Genomic DNA, 19,879 nt, shown 5'->3' on the forward strand with positions numbered 1-19,879 from the left:
GCACGTTATGTTTATACGATGTTATAAACAAACTTCCCATTCTGTTCCATGGGGAACAGGTAACCTTCCAATAGTGAAAAACGAGATAGGCTGTAATTCACTATCAGGACATGCCACACACACCAGGGCATGTCCTACCTTTCACATGTACTGCACCCCACCCACAGGGGTACCTTGGGCATCCTTAGGGGTGCCTGGCATGTAGGAAAAGGGAAGGTTAGGGACTGGCAAGTGTGCACTGGCCAAATCGACATGGCAGTTACAAAATGCCCGGAGACTCTGCAATGGGCTACTCAAGTATTTAGCACAATCAGTGCTGCAGGCCCACTAGTAGCATTTGATTTACAGGCCCCTGGCACACTCAGTGCACTTTACTAGGGACTAACAAGTAAATCAATTATCCAATCATGGAAACACCAATCCATAACACAATTTACACAGAGAGCATAAGCCATTTAGCATTGATTAGCAGTGGTAAAGTGCGCATGGTCCTAAAACCAACACAAAAAGTCAGGAAAAAAAAAGAGGGAGGAAGAAGCAAAAAGTTTGGGGATAACCCTGCAAAAAGGGTCATTTCCAACAGTCACTGACACAGCACTCACTCACCCATGCAAAAACTCACACGACTCACTCATCCACACAGTCTCTCACATACCCACTTACCTATTCAGAAACCACTAACACACCTACTCACTCACCCATACAGACGCTCCAATAGTCACTTACTCACCCATACAGCTACTTGCACACCCACTTATTCACCCATTCAGCCACACACACACAAACATTCACACATGGAGATACACAATTACACATGCACTACCACAATCTATGTTTTAACATAGAATCACTCCTTAGTACACAAAAATAACAGATGTAAATTTTGTGATACTTTAGTTTATACGTTTAACACTCAATAATGTTAAAAAACGCTCGCAATCACTGGATGATGTCATCTGAGATGTCATCAGTGGTGTCACTGGCCATGTCATGAGTGATGTGATATGTGAAGTCATAAGCAGTGCACTGCGGGGGTATAAGTTATAGTTATCTCATGTAACTATAATTGCTGAATTTCAATGGCTTTGTATGAGTGAAATTTGAGCTTAACCATAACGTCCTTGTAACGTTTGGTCTTTTCAGTGAAGAAAATATATATATACATGGCTAGGGAATAAAAGTTCAATATTGAAAGTAAAAATGGGACATCCTTATTCACATACCAGATAATTGTTTATTTATAGGAACAATCAAAATACTGACTCAAATAAATCACATAGAAGAGCATTTTAATAAAAAGCACATACATTTATTAAGGCCTAATGATCATAATGCGATATTCATAAAAAGTGGAATTTGCATGTCTCTTGGTAGCAGACGAGGTTTACTACCAAGCCTTTGTAGTGATAGGTTTGGTGACTGATTTCAAATTCAAACTGAAAATGTTAGTCTAACTTTTCATTATATTCCAATTTGTGGGAACTGGCGCACTATTCATATTGTGAGAAAGCAACCAAAGTGCTGCATCTGGCCCTGTTCTTTATATGAACTGTCAAAATGTGTCTTTGTTTGCTAACATTTTTCATTTTTAGTTTGTGCATTAAATCAAAGGCTGGCTGAAAGTTCTATATTTGTCAATTAAACATTTGCAGTTGAACCATTTCCTTTGTAGTACCCGCTTCTGTTAATGGCATGGTTAGAGTAATAAGATTCTTTAAGTATATCCTTTCAACTCTTACAATAGTACTCTTCAATAATGGTATTCTTTCTTACCTGTGTTATGTCCTCGTACGTCGTCAGGTTGAAAAGGGGAAACAATGAAAGGGTGCACTTTATAACCGTCTCCCATGGTCAGATTATTCTCTGAGCTTCATCTAAAGTGTATATTTTGTAAAAGATTTCACCCCACATTACTTCGTCAACACTGCTGCAGAGCAAAGTGTGAACAAAAGATAAAAGAGCCCCTACCTGGAGATGATTTAGAAGGCAGAAGTAAGGAAGTAATTACTGTCCGGGAATAGAAAGGACTGTCAATCATACTGAAGTCAGGTATTTTGCCTCTGCAAGGAACATACGTGTAGATATACAACATTTATTTATATCTCGGCGGAATAAGCATGATTATGATGCACCACGGTCAAACAGAAAACGAATGTCCCTCCTTCAAATGTCCAAAGCGTTCTAACTTCTTTGAAAACGAAATACATACTTGTAACTAAATATAATTATTTGTTATTGGGGGGTTGATTTGTAATGCCTGGAAATACCTTCCACATAAATTGACATGATTTACCAAAATCCCATCGTTAGCTATAGTGGCATCCCACGTGCTTCTCCTTGCCCCATGTGTAGCCTTTCCACATCCTTTTTTTATTCATTTGTGAGGCTAGGAAAAGGTGAAGCAGTGGTATTTCCAAAACATAGCTTGGATCTTTGAGCCAGATGTCTTAACATTTCATATGAAAAAAGCGGTACAAATTGTGCACATAACCTTTTGTGAACAAGACCAGACTTTGCAAACAGATTTGTGCATTATTAGGTCGGATCATACAATAAGGGTGTGACTATGATTAGTGGTGCTATGTATCGAACCTAATAAATAACATTAACAGAAGAACGTTATTCATCGGGTGCAATAAATAGCCTCCATACATGTTTCTGGTGAACAATGTGCGGATTTTGGTGTCTAAACAGGGCCGGTTTTAGAGCTGGTGGCACCCGGTGCAACAACGTTTATTGGCTCCCCCCTAATACTACCTCCGCCAAGCATTCTCGCAATATCACCCTCTAACAGTGCCCCTCAAGTCACCATAACCACTCTCCCAGATGTATTTAATTCATTTTATAGCGCCACTCATACCAGTGTTATGTGTCAGAGCACTTTCATCACGCACATTACACAGAGACAATCAATCATACATGTGTAAATCAGTGCATAGGAAATGTTACACAGGGCAGAGGTCTACCAGGTGTAGGAGTCACATGTCATCCATACTGGTTGGATTGGAGAAGCACAAACTCAGAATTTAGAACGTAATACCATGTTTGGGGGTTCTCTTTAATAATAAGAATTGATTTCTACCCAAATGAAACCTTTTCGCAACGTTAAGGTAAGGTAATACTTGGAGAAAGCTATACCTTACACTTTTCATGCAGCTCTTGAAGTCAATTAATAGTTCACTGTTCTATATTAGGATTTTAACTTATAAACTGCAAGTAACAAAAGGATCTCTCTGACAAAAGCAGAAGGCCACTGACCTATTTACATTATATGCACTTTATGATCTGCATAGAACAGGTTCTTTGAAGCAGGCATATTAACCCTCTGCACTACCTTATGATGAGTCAACATTTCCTCTACACAACACTCTGCTCTCTCCCCTGGAAGAACATTAATAACCAGAGTTATCTTGACATTTTTATTACTGCCTACAAATGGCTGGAGGCCAGGAACATGGCAGACAGGGCTTTCAAACCATAATACGTTTGCAAAAAAGTCACCCCCACCTGAAGTCAGCGTCCGGTGCGGTAGCACCGGTCGCACCTTCCTAAAGTCAGCCTTGTGTCTAAAGCACCAAAATCAGCATAATACAGTAAACATCATATGCTTTTCCCCTGTTAATCTTCGAAAGGTTTGACCTTCTGAAATGCTACGAAGGTTGAGGTACTTAACGCATCTGATAATTATCAAATTGAGTAATAACACTCAACTCATCATTCCAACCTCTGGGCAAACAGGTTTATGCAGGGGTCAGAAAATAACTGGGTCTGGGCAAAAATGTTGTTATCCCAGAGTAATCAGAGTAATTTCATTAATTACACAATACTTTTGTGATGCAATATTAATGAAATTACGTGATTATGCCAGGTTGACTAATTGGAGGCAAAAATCCTACCACAAGAGCACAGAAACAACAAGCTAAAAGAAAGCGAGCAGATACTGGTTACTGCTGCAAGTGTCCTGTAGCATTTAAAAATGCATCCTTGGGCCCGTTTTGGACACAATGGTCCAATTTGCACTAAGAAAATAGTGCTAAATGCTGGATTACACTTCTCAAATCATTACGCATCATTATGAGTAATTTACACCCACCCCTTAAAATAATGAGCCACTCATAACCAGATCCTAGGGCTTTGGAGTGGGTTGCAATTTGATTACCACATTAATATGCATGAAGATCATCTCAAATTGATACTCACTCTGGGTGGAGCACATCACAGGAATGGTGGATTGCTAGGGTCAGCAGGTCACCATGTCTGTGATTGCTATTCAGTAAAATAAAAATATGCAGCCAATTTTCTTTAAATGAAACATGGCTGAGTTTGATCAAAAGTATTTTTTACAGTTTGTTTATGAGTTGGCAGTGGTCTCCTGTACTAAATAATCATGTGCCAGCACTCACAAGATGAAGGGGTCCCAAGCAGTTTATTTTCCATTTGCAGATGGGTGTCCACCTACGTTTCAATGGTTTGAGACCAAAATTAAGGTTTCAAACGATTGATACATTGCATACTAAATTGCAAATTGGAAAGGATGCCCTAAACACTCCTCTTCCAAATTGTGACACCGTTCAAATAATAAAATGGGTTTGGTACATGCCCAAAAATATTTTGAGGTGGCTATCTTGGTAATTACCTGTGGTGTAGAAGTCAAAAAAGGGGAATCAGCCGCTTCCACTGGCTCCTCTCTAAATATAGTTCTTCATTATTTACTATATCAATAGATAGACGGATAGATAGACAGATAAACAGATTGATAGACAGACAGATAGACAGACAGACAGACAGACAGACAGACAGACAGATAGATAGATAGATAGATAGATAGATAGATAGATAGATAGATAGATAGATAGATAGATAGATAGATAGATAGATAGATAGATAGATAGATAGATAGATAGATAGATAGATAGATAGATAGATAGATAGATAGATAGATAGATAGATAGATAGATAGCCTGCCTAACAGCTAGAGTGGTCGACCTCGACACTGGGGAACCAGGTTCAAGTCTCAGCAAGGACAATCAGTATCCTGTGAGTCTGGGGAAATCACGTAATCTCCCCGTGCCTAACAAAAAATGTATGTGTCTGTCTGCAATACAACTGGTGCTCATGTAAAGCACTCTGATACCTACGTGCCAAGTTTACGCTATATAACCCCCCCAAAAGAATAGATAGATATGATTTGCAATGGGTGCAGAGTACTACCAAGGGAAGCTAAAGAGTTTGAGGAAAACGTATGATGGGCCCAGCATGGCATCATACAAGAAAGCTATGAAAAGGTAGCAATTCACGATAAGAGAAGCAAGAGTCTCTTATTTTAGTGCTAAAATAAGAAATGTCCCCAATTATTTAAAGGATTTATTGAAGGTGGTAAACCGCCTAATTCAAAGGGTAGAAGCGTCAGGAATCGAAGGAGCCGTTCTTAAATGGCTAGCTGCATTTCTTGAATACAGGAGTTTTCAGGTTCATGAGAAATTGTTTCAAACTATACATATTCACAGTGGTGGAGTTAGTGCAAGCGTATGGTCTCACACTAGTATCCTACACAGATGGCACACAGTTAGTCCACTCACTTACTTCGGACACTAACAACACCTCTAATCAATTACACACCTGTATGAAACAGTTAACAAACTGGAGGCTCGCCAGCCGTTTGATACTGAACTAGGAAAAAACGGAGGTTATTGTTGTAGGTAACAAACCCTTCCACTGAATGGAACTTAACTGGCCTGATTGCCTCGAAACACTTCCTTCACCTTCCATCCACAGTTTGAAAGCCTCAGATTTTGGATCGATGATAGGTTATCCATGGAGGTTCATGCCAAGAAAATGTGTGCATGCTGTTTTGGAATTTTCAGAACCCTGATAAAACTGCTAAATTGGATACCTGCCCACTACATAGAGTGGTTGTGCAGGGACTGGGCAACTCGCGTCTGGACTACAGTAACTCCCTCTACCTCAGCCCCAAGTATGTGACAAGGCCACTTCAAGTAGTCCCAGAATGCTGCTATGCGGGTTCTCCACAAAATTCCTCAGCAACAGTCAGCTGCACAAGCATTAGCAGCCTTGCACTTGTTACTGATTCGAAAGAGAATCCAGTTCAAAACACTCTGTCTGGTCAATCATGCAAATCACAAGAATGTCCCCAGCTAATTCAGCATATGCTGAGTCCTTATATTCTGAGAGTACCATTATGCTCCGAGGGTCTCAAACTACTGCAGGCGCCAAGGATCAAGAGAGGAAGATGCAGTGGAACTTCCTATTTCTATCTGGCACCCGAGCTCTGGAATGCTCTTACAGTGTATATTAGACTTGACCAATCTGAACTTAGCTTTAGAAAGTAGTTAAAGACCTTCCTATTCTAGTTCCTTTCACGTCATTCAAGCAGCACTGCCGGCCAATGTTTTTTACCAGCACTGGGATGCCTATTGGGTAGCCATGCGCGCCATAAATACTATAAGAAAAGTGTTGAACCTGTCATCCTTAGAGTGGTCTTCCCCCATCTTTTTGCCTGCTTGTCTCTACTTTTTGCTGTATGTTTTTGTTGTCCTTAGGACTCTGAGCACTGCTGACCAGTGCTAAAGTGCATGTGCTTCTCCCCTAAAACATGGTAACATTGGTATATACCTGATTGGCATATTTATTTACCTGTAAGTTCTGAAGGAAATGGCCCTATGGGGCAACTCGGGTTACTTACAACCACCTGCTACATCTTCCTAAGAATGAAGAGTCGATCAGACAGTAGAGGATACAAACATACATTTATTAGCAATTACTCTGCAGAGGAGTCCAATCTGACCTGCACCCTAAGATGTCTGCCGAGGAACTAGCTCCCCAACATTCTACAACACAAAATGAATCTTCACAAAAGCCTCCGCCCACGCCCAAGTGGTTACCAGCCTGGGCTAAAAATGAATAAAGAGGGCACAGAGGGATTAGCTACCACCTGCCAGATGGGTACATGTTATCAGCAACTCAAGGTTACTGCGCTGAGCCTCTGTGTCTCCTAACTTGGGAGCAGACCTACACACTCAGATAGGTATGCGAGGGCAGAATGGCATATTCATTAAGTCGAGAAACAGCCTTGAACAGAAGAGAAAATAATAACGAAATACAGTTTTCTGCTGAGGCAAGCAATACAAGTAGTGAGGTCTAGTTCAGGCACAGTCTAAGCAGCCTAATAGGGATTATGAAAACAAAATGGAGTCACACTCGCTAACTGAAGCCTGCACATTATGGAGATAACTCAGCACGATCCATAACGTGAATACAAATGGCGTCTATTTAGCCACACACTGCTAACCTAATATAGCATGAAATGAGTGCATTGCAGGAAGGGGAATTTCAAACCTAACAGACCCTCCTATTATCAGGGAGGCGAAATGTTTTATTGAGGCTATCAGGTAGGGTCTTTACAATTCTAAGTGGGGAGGAAGAAAAATGCATAGTCACTCAGGTTGCAAGGGAGAATAAAGAAACATACTTAGTATTAAAATCCACTTAGTACGCCAAAATGCCCTCATCTATGAGCATCATATCCTGGATATCCTGCATCATCATAGTAGAGACCTTGTTATCACGTCCTGGCAATCTAGAAGTAGGGGTGAGCTTGCTCACACAATAGGTGCAACCTGCTGGAAGGCAATTTATAAATAAGCAACATGCAAAGATGACATCTGCTATTGCTACTAGGACAAGTAATAGCTTCCAACCCCATGATGTCAGCAGAACCCAGAGCCACCCTGTGAGAGACCATGAACCATTATCCTGATGGATATCTGAAGCAAGTCTGTGTGATTTCTGTATTGCAGAGTATAAAGTAGGAGCGCTATCAGGAATGTACACACAGTAGCTGCTGCTAATGATGTTGCAGGCTCCACCCCTATCAACCAGAATGATGTCTAAAACAATCCGATTTTGAAGAGCAACGAGCCTCATAGCCTGAAACTAAACTGTAATATTAGTCAGTACACCCGCAGTAGTATTTATTAGGAGGAGAACGGAACAGTGACTGAGCACGAATGGAGAATTTATTAATCCTGGTACTTGAGCTATAAATATGGTACTCCTGCAGGCAAGTGTGTATAGCAGGAACAACATATATAAATATTTTACATTGCTGAATAGATGCAACTGGAAAATGATTGTGTGACCTTCGAATTCGAGAATACTGACGTTGGCTGTATTCTTCAATTTACGTCCTGCCCGTTACCAATGGATAAACCCCCGCGCATGAGCTAGGAATAAGGGCAAGTGCAGGCTTAATATTGTGACATCCATCACTTGTTACCGCATTTGATTGCATAGGAGTGGAGATTTGTCCCCTCCTTCTAAATTCTCAAAAGCTATGAAGAGCATTATCAGGAGTAAAGTATCCCCTCTGAAGAAAGCCAACCCTTCCTAGTTTTTGATAAAAGTGCTGGAAGATATTTGCAGTAAAGCCTGAAGAAGGAGGTTGGACCTTTTAATGCCTTCGAAACGCGTTGCTTCTTGGTCTACTTATAACAATAACTTTGTGAAATATTGGATTTTTATAGCAACATATGAAAAAGAAAAAATAAAACTCAAACAAATGAAGTGTTGCTTATGATTGTCCTAAAATTTGTTATCGATTTAGATGTATGTTTTATCTACAGATTTGATTTTATATTGTGATATTTGTTGTGATAAACAGATTTGATTGAATATTGTGACAATTGTTGTGAACGCTGTATTTTATTATTTTAATCTAAGAAAGATTTTAAACCAACCAAATAAACACTTTCTTGTATTGGATTTTTTGGCTACTGTGACTTTGACTGGGTGACGGTTTGATGCTGTATGTGGTGTTGAATTATTGTGGTATGCAATTGACGTATCCCAAAGGGAGTTCATTTAATTTCAGACCTAGTAGTATTGATTACGCCTGGGCAGTGAAATTCGCTCAGTTCGCAGAGTTTGCAGAGTTTTCTGCACTCCGCACCCCACGGAGCTCAAGGAGTGCAGATAACTCTGCTTCGCGATGTGCAGCAGAGTTTTTCTCCTGCTGGCGATAGCAAACGTTAAGTTCGCGATCGTGAGCGGTAAGTTCACGAGCGTGAGCTGCCGCTCGGGTAGAATTTCTACCCGAGCAGCAGAAATACCAGCTCAAACTGCAGTTCACACTGCACTGCGCCACTCGTGGAACTTCGCAGAGTTTTTTTGTAACTTTGCGGAGTTCCGCGTAGCAAAACTCTGCGTACTAAGCCCAGGCCTGGTATTTATAACGTCCTCAACTACTCTGGCAAGGCGACGAATATTACGGCTATTGAACATGGGATCCCAAAATGGCAGAATGCCTTTCATTATGTCAGTAAATTGCTGTAGGGAAGTATCTGTCTGATCAATATTGTCTGCATTAACAACTCTGTTAACTCGATGCATATGGAGATCCCTACGCTGTAGTCTATGATCCTTGTGATAATTAGACAGTGCAATGTAAACGGAAGGTAAGAGAAAAGAAACATAACACCGGCCAGACCACCCCCTGGGAAACCATATATAAGCCTGTTCCCCACAGATGAAATATACATTCGGAAGAGTAAACAGAGGTGGGCTACTAGTAGTGTTCAATCGGTAGGTGTAGTTACAACTGCTCTGTCCTACAGAAAGTTCTCCTGAGCCTTCAACAGATACTAGCTGTTGCATTGATCACAGGGATGGGCATGGGTTCGTCTTCATTGATATTTCATTCCCGGAAACATTTGAAGTATTCAGTAACATTAAATCCTTTGAAATCCAACATTTTATTCTGTAACCAAGTGACATTCTCATTAGCTTCGAAAATGTTCATGCAAGCTTCTGGATGTAGGGTATCCTCCTTGCCATCTGCTCCAGGTGTATATCCCTGGTGCACCACTATATAGTCCAACACAGCTTCGTAATCAGACTGTACCATTTTCATAGCATCAGCATGATAGTGCATGTATACCATAGAAAGCAATTGGAACCATACCTCATAGCTAGCCAAGTATGACAGTAGCAATGACACCAGAAAATCATTCTTGTGCATAACGGAGGGGAGTAACCCGCACACCCAACAATTAATGGCATTATTGGTACTTTGTACCTGATGAGGCATCTGCCGCAAAAACTGTTCTCTGTATAGGTTTGTATATGTCGCTTTTTATGTGTGCCAGTGTAACAAATAGGTGTTCAGGTGGGACTAGGGTAGACCCTATCAAAATGTGCACAGGATGCTGTTCTTCTAAATACCACACCACCCTGAATAGTGTAATTGTTACTATGAGAAGGACCACTACAACTACTACCCTACTCCCAGTAGGCCAACTAGACCACATAGGACCATTCTGCTGTAATGGAAGGGCCACCAGAGACTGCTCCTCCTTCATGACTGCACGGCCAAATGGGTACATAGAAAGAAACCTTAAGAATTGGAGCCACAAAAATACAACTGACCAGAGGGGCACAAGTCACCTACCGTCCGTTTAGAGTCTTGCCGGTAGGTTCCAATTGCTCATCAACAACAGTGCTATTAAGCACTCCCACGGGGGAGCTGCACAGTCGCAGCCCTTGCTGAGAAACAAATCCTCTCCTTTCAGGATAGGGCATGTTCCCTCCAGGGCAAGCACCCTCAATGATCCTGTCAAGTGTCCAGGGCAGTGCACCAGTATAGTTCACTCTAATCTAATGTAGGCACATTAGGCACAGCACCTACACCCGAAGCTAAAGTCCTTCCCTAACTCCTAGACTGTTCTGCTGGTGCACCGCCCTTCTTCCAGGGCAGCAGGTTCTACCTGGTGACTCCAGGCACTGTCTCATTAACAAAAAAGGGGGTGAAACTCAGGGTCAGATGGGCATTGAGACTCAGATTCTGGTGTATTGGACACAGGGTGTTCCGGGGTGGCCCATATCTATGGTGGAAACCGCCTCCAATAATGCGGCGTCACTTTCTTCGTCCGCCTGCGCCCACGTCAATCGGGCATCAGAGAATGGAACAAAGCATGGCATCCGCTCTCCTTTCTGGTCAGCAACACCTTTGATAGCCCATCGGTCATACGGGAGCAGGAGAGGAATTCGTTTGACTTGGGTGGCACGCACCCAATTCTTTCGGCCTTCAAGCTTGACAGCTGTGCAGGTGGTAAGCAGGGCAAGCAATGGTCCTTTCCACCTCAGCGCCAGACAGGTCTTTTGTTGAATTTTTTTTACAAGAATGAAGTCCCCGGGCTGTATCTTATGCCTGGGCACCTCTGGCACTGTTTGCAGCGTGGCGTGAATCTGTTGGTAGATAGTCTACATGCAAGGGGTACTTTATCTCGGAGAAGGGCTTGGATGTTGGGATGCCCCAGACGTTGGCTGGACATCCAAAGACCACCTCATATGGGGACAACCCTGTTCTAGAATGCGTGGTTGCTTTGGTAGATAATAAAGCCAAGGGTAACGCATCTGGCCATCGCAACCCTGTGCTTTCTTGGATCTTCCCTAACTTCAATTTGAGAGTACCATTGTACTTTTCAACCAGGTCTGCTGACTGGAGGTGGTTCGTTGCATGAAGCTATAATTAATGTGCAAGCCTTGGCACACCAATTCAATGACTTTTAAATTGAAGTGACTTTTGTTGTCACTCCAAATTAACAAAAGTTTCAATCCATAGAGCAGGAAGAACTCTTTTAAGAGTGCCTTCGCAGTCACCATAGCTGTATTCTCTTTGGTGGTATAAGCCTCAATCCATTTACTGAAATCACAAATCACTACTAGCACATACTTCAAATTGTTAACTCGTTCCATTTCGATGAAATCCATCTGGAGAACCTCGAAAGGGAAGAAAGGCTGTGCAAAGTTACTAGCGGGCGTAGGAGTACTTTTCCCAAGATTATGCTTCAAATAAATGATACAATACTTCACTAGGTGTGTGGTTACCTTAGAGATATTATTGTTCTACCATACTGGGTCCAGCAGCTTGCATATTCCGTTGGCACTAATATGTGCTGGGTCATGAGCCATGGTAACAACAGGGAGCAAGTAGGTGTTGGGCAGCAACCATCTCTGCTTCCCAGATAAATCAGTCCAGCACCCATCCTCGTTCAAACACCCTGTACTCTCCTCCCATATTGCCAGTTCATCTACGGGCGCCTCACTCTGTATTTTTCTGACATTTTGTAATGTGTCCTCGAGCATTCCATTATCTGGGACCCACTTAGTAGGACCTGCCACAAACATCTTTTTCATCTTTGATCGAGCTGTCTCCTTAACTGTCTTGTTTGCAAACACATTTACCCTCTGAACATTGTGTGTGATGGCTTTATGAGCGCTACATTTTATTATTGCTAAGTTATTAGGAAGTGTCAATGCGGACAGCAATCTATCTATTAATGGGCCATTCTTTATTCACAGTCCGTGCAAAGTCAAGAACCCTCTCTCCGCCCAGAGGAGCTCAAAATTATGTGCCAACCCAAATGTGTACTGGCTGTCGGTGTATACATTAACCCTACAGCCAGTCCCTCGCTCGTCTCACAAACCCTAAGGAAGGTAACCAACTCTGGAGCTTGGGGTGATTGGTATAGCATTCAGGATGTCTCAACTATAGTGTGTAACGTCGTGATTGCATAAGCTGCAGTGGTAGTGCCATCTGGTAGTTTGAAACAAGAGCCATCGACATATAGTTCCCCTTGGAGGTCAGATAAGGGAAGGTCAGTCTGGTCTACCCATCCTTTTGTTTCTTTCTCAGTCCAAAATAAACAATAATGGACCACATTCTCCTTTTCTTCCGAAGGGATGGGTAATAACGTGGCTGGGTTCAGAGTGGCACATCATTTGATGGTAATGTGTGGAGTAAACAAAGTTAATTCATATCCAGTCAGATGCTCACTAGTAAGGTACTACGTCTTTATCTTATTTACTAGCGTATCCCCAGCATGAGGTACCATCACTGTGAGAGCAGTATCAAATAGGTGACCTCCTGTCGACAATATTGAAATTTCAAGAGTGACACCTTGTGTCCATGGTGTGCCAAATGTAAAAATAATTTAAATGTGGCTTCTTTGCAACCATCCTCAGTGTCTAAGGCCACAAGGAGGTCCTCAACATACTGCAACAGCATATTACCGGGGGGGGGGGAAGCTCCAAAGAATCCAATTTAGCTTTAAAAGCTTGGCTATAAATACTAGGACTTTCAGTATAGCCTTGTGGAGCACGGCAGACGTTAAAGCTCCGACGGGCTACTGCAAATCCGAAATAAAAATATCTGCTATCTGTATGGATTGGTATGCTAAAGAAAGCATTCTTTAAATTGATAATGGTAAATAATTTTGCTGATGGGGGAATCATTGTAAAAATCGTTGAAATGTCTGGGACCACAGGGTACTTGGGAACCAGTATTTTGTTTACCTCTCTAAGGTCTATCACAAAGCGGTAAACATCAGGGTGGGCATCAGAGGAATCCAAGGGTATCTTTTTAAGAATAGGAAGAATAGGGCTACTACACACAATCCCCAATGTCTCTTCAACCACATCAGACTTAATAAAATCCTGTATTATTTGTAATTAAGCATTTTTTTCGTCTGCCTGCGAGATCTTGTACTGGAGAATGCATGGCAATTTGGAGTTATATTTTATCTGGATGGAGACCAGTGGGATCTGGAGCAACCCCACATCCATGTCACCTGCAGCCCACAATGTCTGTGGAACATTCTTGAACTCCGCTGGAAGCGGAGCATCTTTTGCAAAACATTACTTTGCAAGGGTCACCTGTGGTCCAATGGTCATGTATGCACCATCAGAAGAACAAAATACTGTTGGATGTAATCTTTTTAACAAATCCAATCCCAACAAACTCTCCCCACATTTTGACGTTAATAAAAATGGTGAATCAACCGTGAACGGGTCAATAGTCAAAGCAAGAGGTTTGGAAATGGGGCTAACAACTGGCATGCTGAAAAGCCTACCGACACATTATTTTGCCAGACAGATCTGTCCCCGGGACCAGTGAACAGGAAACCGAGCTATTCATAGCCCCTGTATCAACTAGAAATGTATTGGTTGTACACTGTAAATCTGCTGTGACATAAGGTCTGTGCTGATCTACAGGCACCAGAACTGCGGGGCCTCCTCTTTCTGCAACAACTCCGGACACCCATTCCACCAATGTGCCTCCTGCTTACAATACGCAAATTGGTTAAGTCTAAGGGGCACACTCAAAGCACCACCCCATTAGACCTGGGGAACCACTGGGCTGAACCCGAACCTCTGCCTCTTCCCCTTGCAACTTGCTGCATCAACACCCTCGTCTTCAAATCCTTTGACTTTTTCTCCACCTTTTCTTGGTCCTCATTCTCTCTATGCTCGTAGTACTGTGCCATACTTAAAATCACTGATGGGGATGATGTTGTCCAAGTACTTTCCGAAGCCTGAAACCTAGGTGCGATCTTGGGAAACAAGTTAGTGACAAATCTGTTAACAAACAAATGACCACCACCCTCCTGTGACAGGTCCTGACCACTACAGTCTAAAAACACCCCTTCAAATCTCGTAAAGAAATCAGACACGCTTTCATCCTTCTTCAGACGACACGCTGTCAACGTATCCCAATCCACTCTCTTTGGCGGGATAAGGGAGCGAATGTAAGTGATAATTAGCCCCAGCAAAGCTAGGAGCTCTGCTTTCGGCTTGTTGTCGGGCTTATGCTCCTTATCCCATGCCTTGATCTCATCCCATGTGCTACTCAACTTCAGTGCATGATCCTGTGTATGCACTTTCCTCCATATATCGACCGGTACCAGCAGACCAAAGAACAACTCAATATCAGATAACGTCATCACTTCTTTGCAATATGCAGTGGGGGTTTTCCGAGGGTCTAGCAGCTGGCTCTTTAGGGATAGGATCTCACTCTTCTTCCAAGGCGTATAGATCCCCTGTTCCGGAAACCAGGTATCAACCCACGGTATAATGAGATTTTCCATGGAGTCACGCAGGATGGTAAATGGGATGGACCTCCCTCATGTGGTGCTGTGTCCCTATCGTTGGATTTTTTTGAGTAATCTGCCTTGGTAACCCACTAATGTCATTACATTGCTAAAAACCTCAGTGGGAGCCATACCCGCAGCATATACCCTGTCCCGTATGTCAAAGATGATCTGCGGTACAACACCCGGAAAACATTGTTCCCACAGTCCTATTACCGTGGCCGACATGTGCTTAAGAGCATGCTGCTGTATGACGGGCTCATAATCTGTCATCACACTCCATACATCCTCCACACTATAGATCACATTCTGAACCCACTGAGCGGCTTTATTCACCACCATTTACTTTTCCTCATCACCCACAGCAGAACGCACCAAAACTTTCTCCATGCAGTCTCGCGCTGCTGCCCAATTCAGCTTATGTATTCCACATACAGGCATTTCGACATTTGACAGTGTTTGAGTTGTCTCACCCAATGGGAAAGGGCAGATGCAGAGACAGGTACCATCATGTTGGGAGACAGTGTTGTAGAGTTGAAGAGGAGCATAGTAGCAGTCGAAATGGAACCAGTAGACAGAAGAGGAGAGCTAATGACTCCTGCCCCTATGGCTGGTATGGGTAGAGGAGAGGTAAGAGGGGCCGGGGATGAGGCGGTAGTGCTAGAAACAGAGACACTAGAGAGGGCAGCACTAGGAGCTGAAGACTGGGACGTCAGAACTGTAGATTATATACGTTCAGTGGCATAAGGAGGTGGTGGGCGAGAATCCAATAACTCTTCAACAAAATCATAGCCTTCCTCTATAGTAACATAACATTTATCAGTCTGTAATCAGAACGTTCTATCTGCACATTCTATGCCCTACTTTATCTTTTCCCTTTCATAGGCCACTGATTTATGTGTTATAGTTTGCATCTCTCTCGTCTGGGCCTCTGTCTATGCTCTCATACACTGTTATTCCACAATGTGCTAAATATAATAGGGCCAATACCATGCTTGATGTATACATCAAAATTAGGGGAACCTTCCGGAGGTGCATGCTGGCTGTCTTCCAATCGAGCATCAGTGGAACAACATCGACATCCAAAAACATCCTAACTTACTTAAACAAGCCATCTTAATATAAGACACATACCTTGTCCCCAATGGACAAGTATAATACCAACAAAATAATAAAAGGAAAAATAAACAATAGAAAAATAGTTCAAGTATCAAACCAAAACGGTCAGAAAACCTCCCACTGCAGTCCGAAGACTGTATAAGTTTCAAGAAGACAGGTTCTAGCCCAAGACCTTTTTGACAGAATGCCAAATTGCCAGTTGGCCTGGCAGATTGTTCGCAAACACTCTGGGTCAGTCAAAAAGGGTTTGCAAACCCACCAAGTTCAAACCAAGACAGCCCAAAAGACCGTACCAAGAAACAGCCTGTTGGCGTGTGCCATTCAAGCAAGTCAGTTCGAAAACTGCACCAAGACAGTCAAGAGACTGTACCAAGACACAGCCCGCAGGCTCGTGCCGTTCAAGAATGGTGCCATTTTTCCAAGAATCAAATCATTCACCTGGTGCAATCAGGTTGAGTCAAATTATTCTCCATTGCCGATACTTCGGAACAAATAGTCAATTCCAAGGTTTTACCTTCTTAGGACCCCCAGCCGGTGACCACTAGACGAGGAGTCGCCCGATCAGACCGGCGGGGCAGCTGCGAGAACCAAGCTCGATCGTGTGGGGTGCACTGATCCGTCCTACCAACCAGACGTAACCTCAACCCTGCAACCCATTTTTGGGTGGGTGGAGTCACCTTGCGGGGTCCCTGTTTGGGGACCAACAGAAGGAATGGCCCTTAGGGGTCACCCGGTTTACTTACAACCACCTGCTATGCCTTACCAAGAATTAAGAGTCGGATCGACAGTAGAGAATACATACATACATTTATTAGCAATTACTCTGTAGAGGAGTCCAATCTAACCTTCACCCTAAGATGTCCGCTGAAGGACTGGCTCCCCAACAGTCTACAACACATAATGAATCTTCCCAAAAGCCTCCAACCATGCCCACAGTGGAAAGTTACTGGACTGGGCCGAACATGAACAAAGAGGGCTTAGAGGGATGAGCTACCACCTGCCAGATAGGTACATGTTATTGGTAACTCAGGGTTACTTTGCTGAGCCTCAGCGTCTCCTAATGTGGGAGCAGAAAAACACACACTCAGATGGGTATGCGAGGGCAGAATGGCCTATTCATTAGTAAGTTGAGAAACAGCCTCGAACAGAAGAGAAAATAATAATGACAAACAGTGTTCTGCTGAGGTAAGCAATACGAAATGAGGCCTAGTTCAGTCTAAGCAGCCTAATAGGGATTGCGAAATACAAAATGGAGTCACACTCGCTAACTGGAGCCTGCATATTCCGGGATAACTCAGCGGGTTGCATAACGTGAATACAAATGGCGTATATTTAGCCACACACTGCTAAACTAATATAGCATGAAACAAGTGCATTGCAGGAATGGGATGTTCCTTGTAAAGTGTCATACCATATACCCAGGGCCGGTAATCTAAATGCTACTGGTCAACCCGCGGCACTGATTGTGCCACCCACACAGGTAGCCTTTGAAACTTGTCTCAGGCCTGCCATTGTAAGGCATGTGTGTGACGTTAACTGTCACTTCAACTTGGAATTTAAAAAGACCTACTAAGCCTTAAAGAAGCTTTTTATTACACATAGGTCATCACTAAGGTAGGCCCTAGGTAGCCCTATAGGGAGGATGCTATGTAAGTAAAAGGTAGGACATATACTTATATGTTTTACATGTCCTGGTAGTGACAAACCGCTAAACTTGTTTTTCACTACTTTGAGACCCTCTCCTTTTCTAGGCTAGCACCGGGAATTCCTTAAAACACTTTTAAGCTGTAATTAATTATTTAAATGGAGCAGTTAAATCATGTTTCATATCTTTGGAGTGGTAATGATAAACACTCTTTAGTGGTAACGTTGGATTTGACATTTTAGAAATGGCACTTTTCAAAAGTGGACATTACTCTGCTCTAAACTTTGCTCTGTGTGCCTGCAGCCTGTCCCCAGTACATGTCTGAGATGCGTGATAGCTAAACGTTGTGCAATCCCTCTGGTCAGCCACAAACAGAGGAAGGTGAGGCTCATCTGCATTCTAAGCACTCATCTCCATTCGTCTGCATTCTGATGGGGCTTTCTGGGCAGGGAGGATTGTAGGTGGCTGACACTTACACCTAAATAGATAGTATCCTGTACACGCACAAAACACTGATTTACTCCCACAGTTAGCCTAGCAGACAGGACTGGGTTTAGTGGGATCTTTGTGCACTTAACCCATTCGATGCTCATGACGGAGCGGTTCCGTCATTAACATCGGTTGGGCTGTGCTGATGACGGAACAGCTCCGTCATGAGCACAGCCCCTGGAGGGAGCGCTGGTGCTCCCCCCTGGGGAAATGATCGTGGCACCAAAGAGGGGGATGGCAGCGGAAGAGTTCCGCTGCCACCCCTGACCCCCCCCCCCCACGTTTCCCCATGACGTCAGCGTGGAAACCATTTGTTTCCAGTGCATCCACGGAGGAGGAGGTAGGTTTTGGTCTCTGGTGGGGCGGGGGCATTTCTGGATGCCTTGAGGCATCGGGGGAGAGGAAACAGTGTTTCCTCTCCCCTGATGTCTCAATGCAGGGCCTTCCTGGTGCATGATCGTGCACAGCGTCGCAATCGTGCACCAGGAATGCCCCCACTAGCACCAGGGATGTCATTTTGTGAGCAAAGGAAGTGACCCCTTGGGCAAGGGTCACTTCCTATGGGAGACATTTAAATTCAGACTTTTCTGCCCCCCCTCGGGACAGATGGGTCATTTTTGGCTGATTCTAGACCCAGGGGTGGTAGAAGCGACCCCTTGGGCAAGGGTCGCTTCTAGGGTCCAAAAATATTTTTAAAGTATATTCTGCCCTCTCTGGGGGTAGATCGTTTTTTTTATTTGGCCTTTCTGCCCCAAGCGGGGGGGGCAGAAAACCCCACTAGACACCAGGGAATGTATTTATTTTTAAATGGAAGCTACACCTTGGTCAAGGGTCGCTTCCAGGGGCTAAATCTATTTAAAAATTATATTCTGCCCCCCTGGGGACAGATAGCCTGATTTGTTTGGGCGTTTCTGGCCCCGGGAGGGGGCAGAAAAGCCCACTAGAGCCAGGGAATTGTTTTTTTTTAAATTGGAAGCAACCCCTTGGGCAAGGGTCGCTTCCAGGGGCCATTTTTTTAAAAGTATATTCTAGCAGATTGTTTTGTTTAATTGGCCTTTCTGCCGCTGGGGTGGGGGGGGCATAAAACCCCACTAGACACCAGGGAGTATTTTAAACTTTAAATGGAAGCGACTTCTTGAGAGAGGGTCGCCTCCTTATGGGCCTAAATAATTTTTAAGACTTTTCTGCCCCCCCCTGGGGACAGATCACCTATATTTTTTGGCGTTTGTGGCACGGAGGGGCAAAAAAGCCCACTAGAGCCTGGGATTTAAAAATAAATTCATTGATTGCTTCCAGGGGACATATATTTGTTTATGTGTATTCAGCCGGTTTATTTGGCCTTTCTGCCCCCATTTGGGTAGTGACAAAGCCTCTTATAATGTGAATTGTCTTTTATTTTTTGTGAATTGTAATTGTAATGCTTTATTTCTCCCTTTTTGTTCTAGTTCAAGGCTTTTGCGCTTTAGACTGTTGCAGGTTGCGGTTTCGTTACTGGTGGTTCTGCTGTTCGTGTAGTTGCATGTGTTTGGTAAGAGACTTTTTTTGTTAAATGTAAATGAGTTTCATGTTTTTGCATGAATGTGTTTTTCTCAAATTGTGTGATAATACCAATATGTTTATCTTCTGTTTTTTGAGTGTCTAAAACGTTTTGCATTTGTGCTAGATGTGTATTTTGGTGTCT

The sequence above is a fragment of the Lissotriton vulgaris genome, chromosome 3_1 (genome assembly GCF_964263255.1).
Source record: "Lissotriton vulgaris chromosome 3_1, aLisVul1.2, whole genome shotgun sequence".
Classification (NCBI taxonomy): Eukaryota; Metazoa; Chordata; class Amphibia; order Caudata; family Salamandridae; genus Lissotriton; species Lissotriton vulgaris.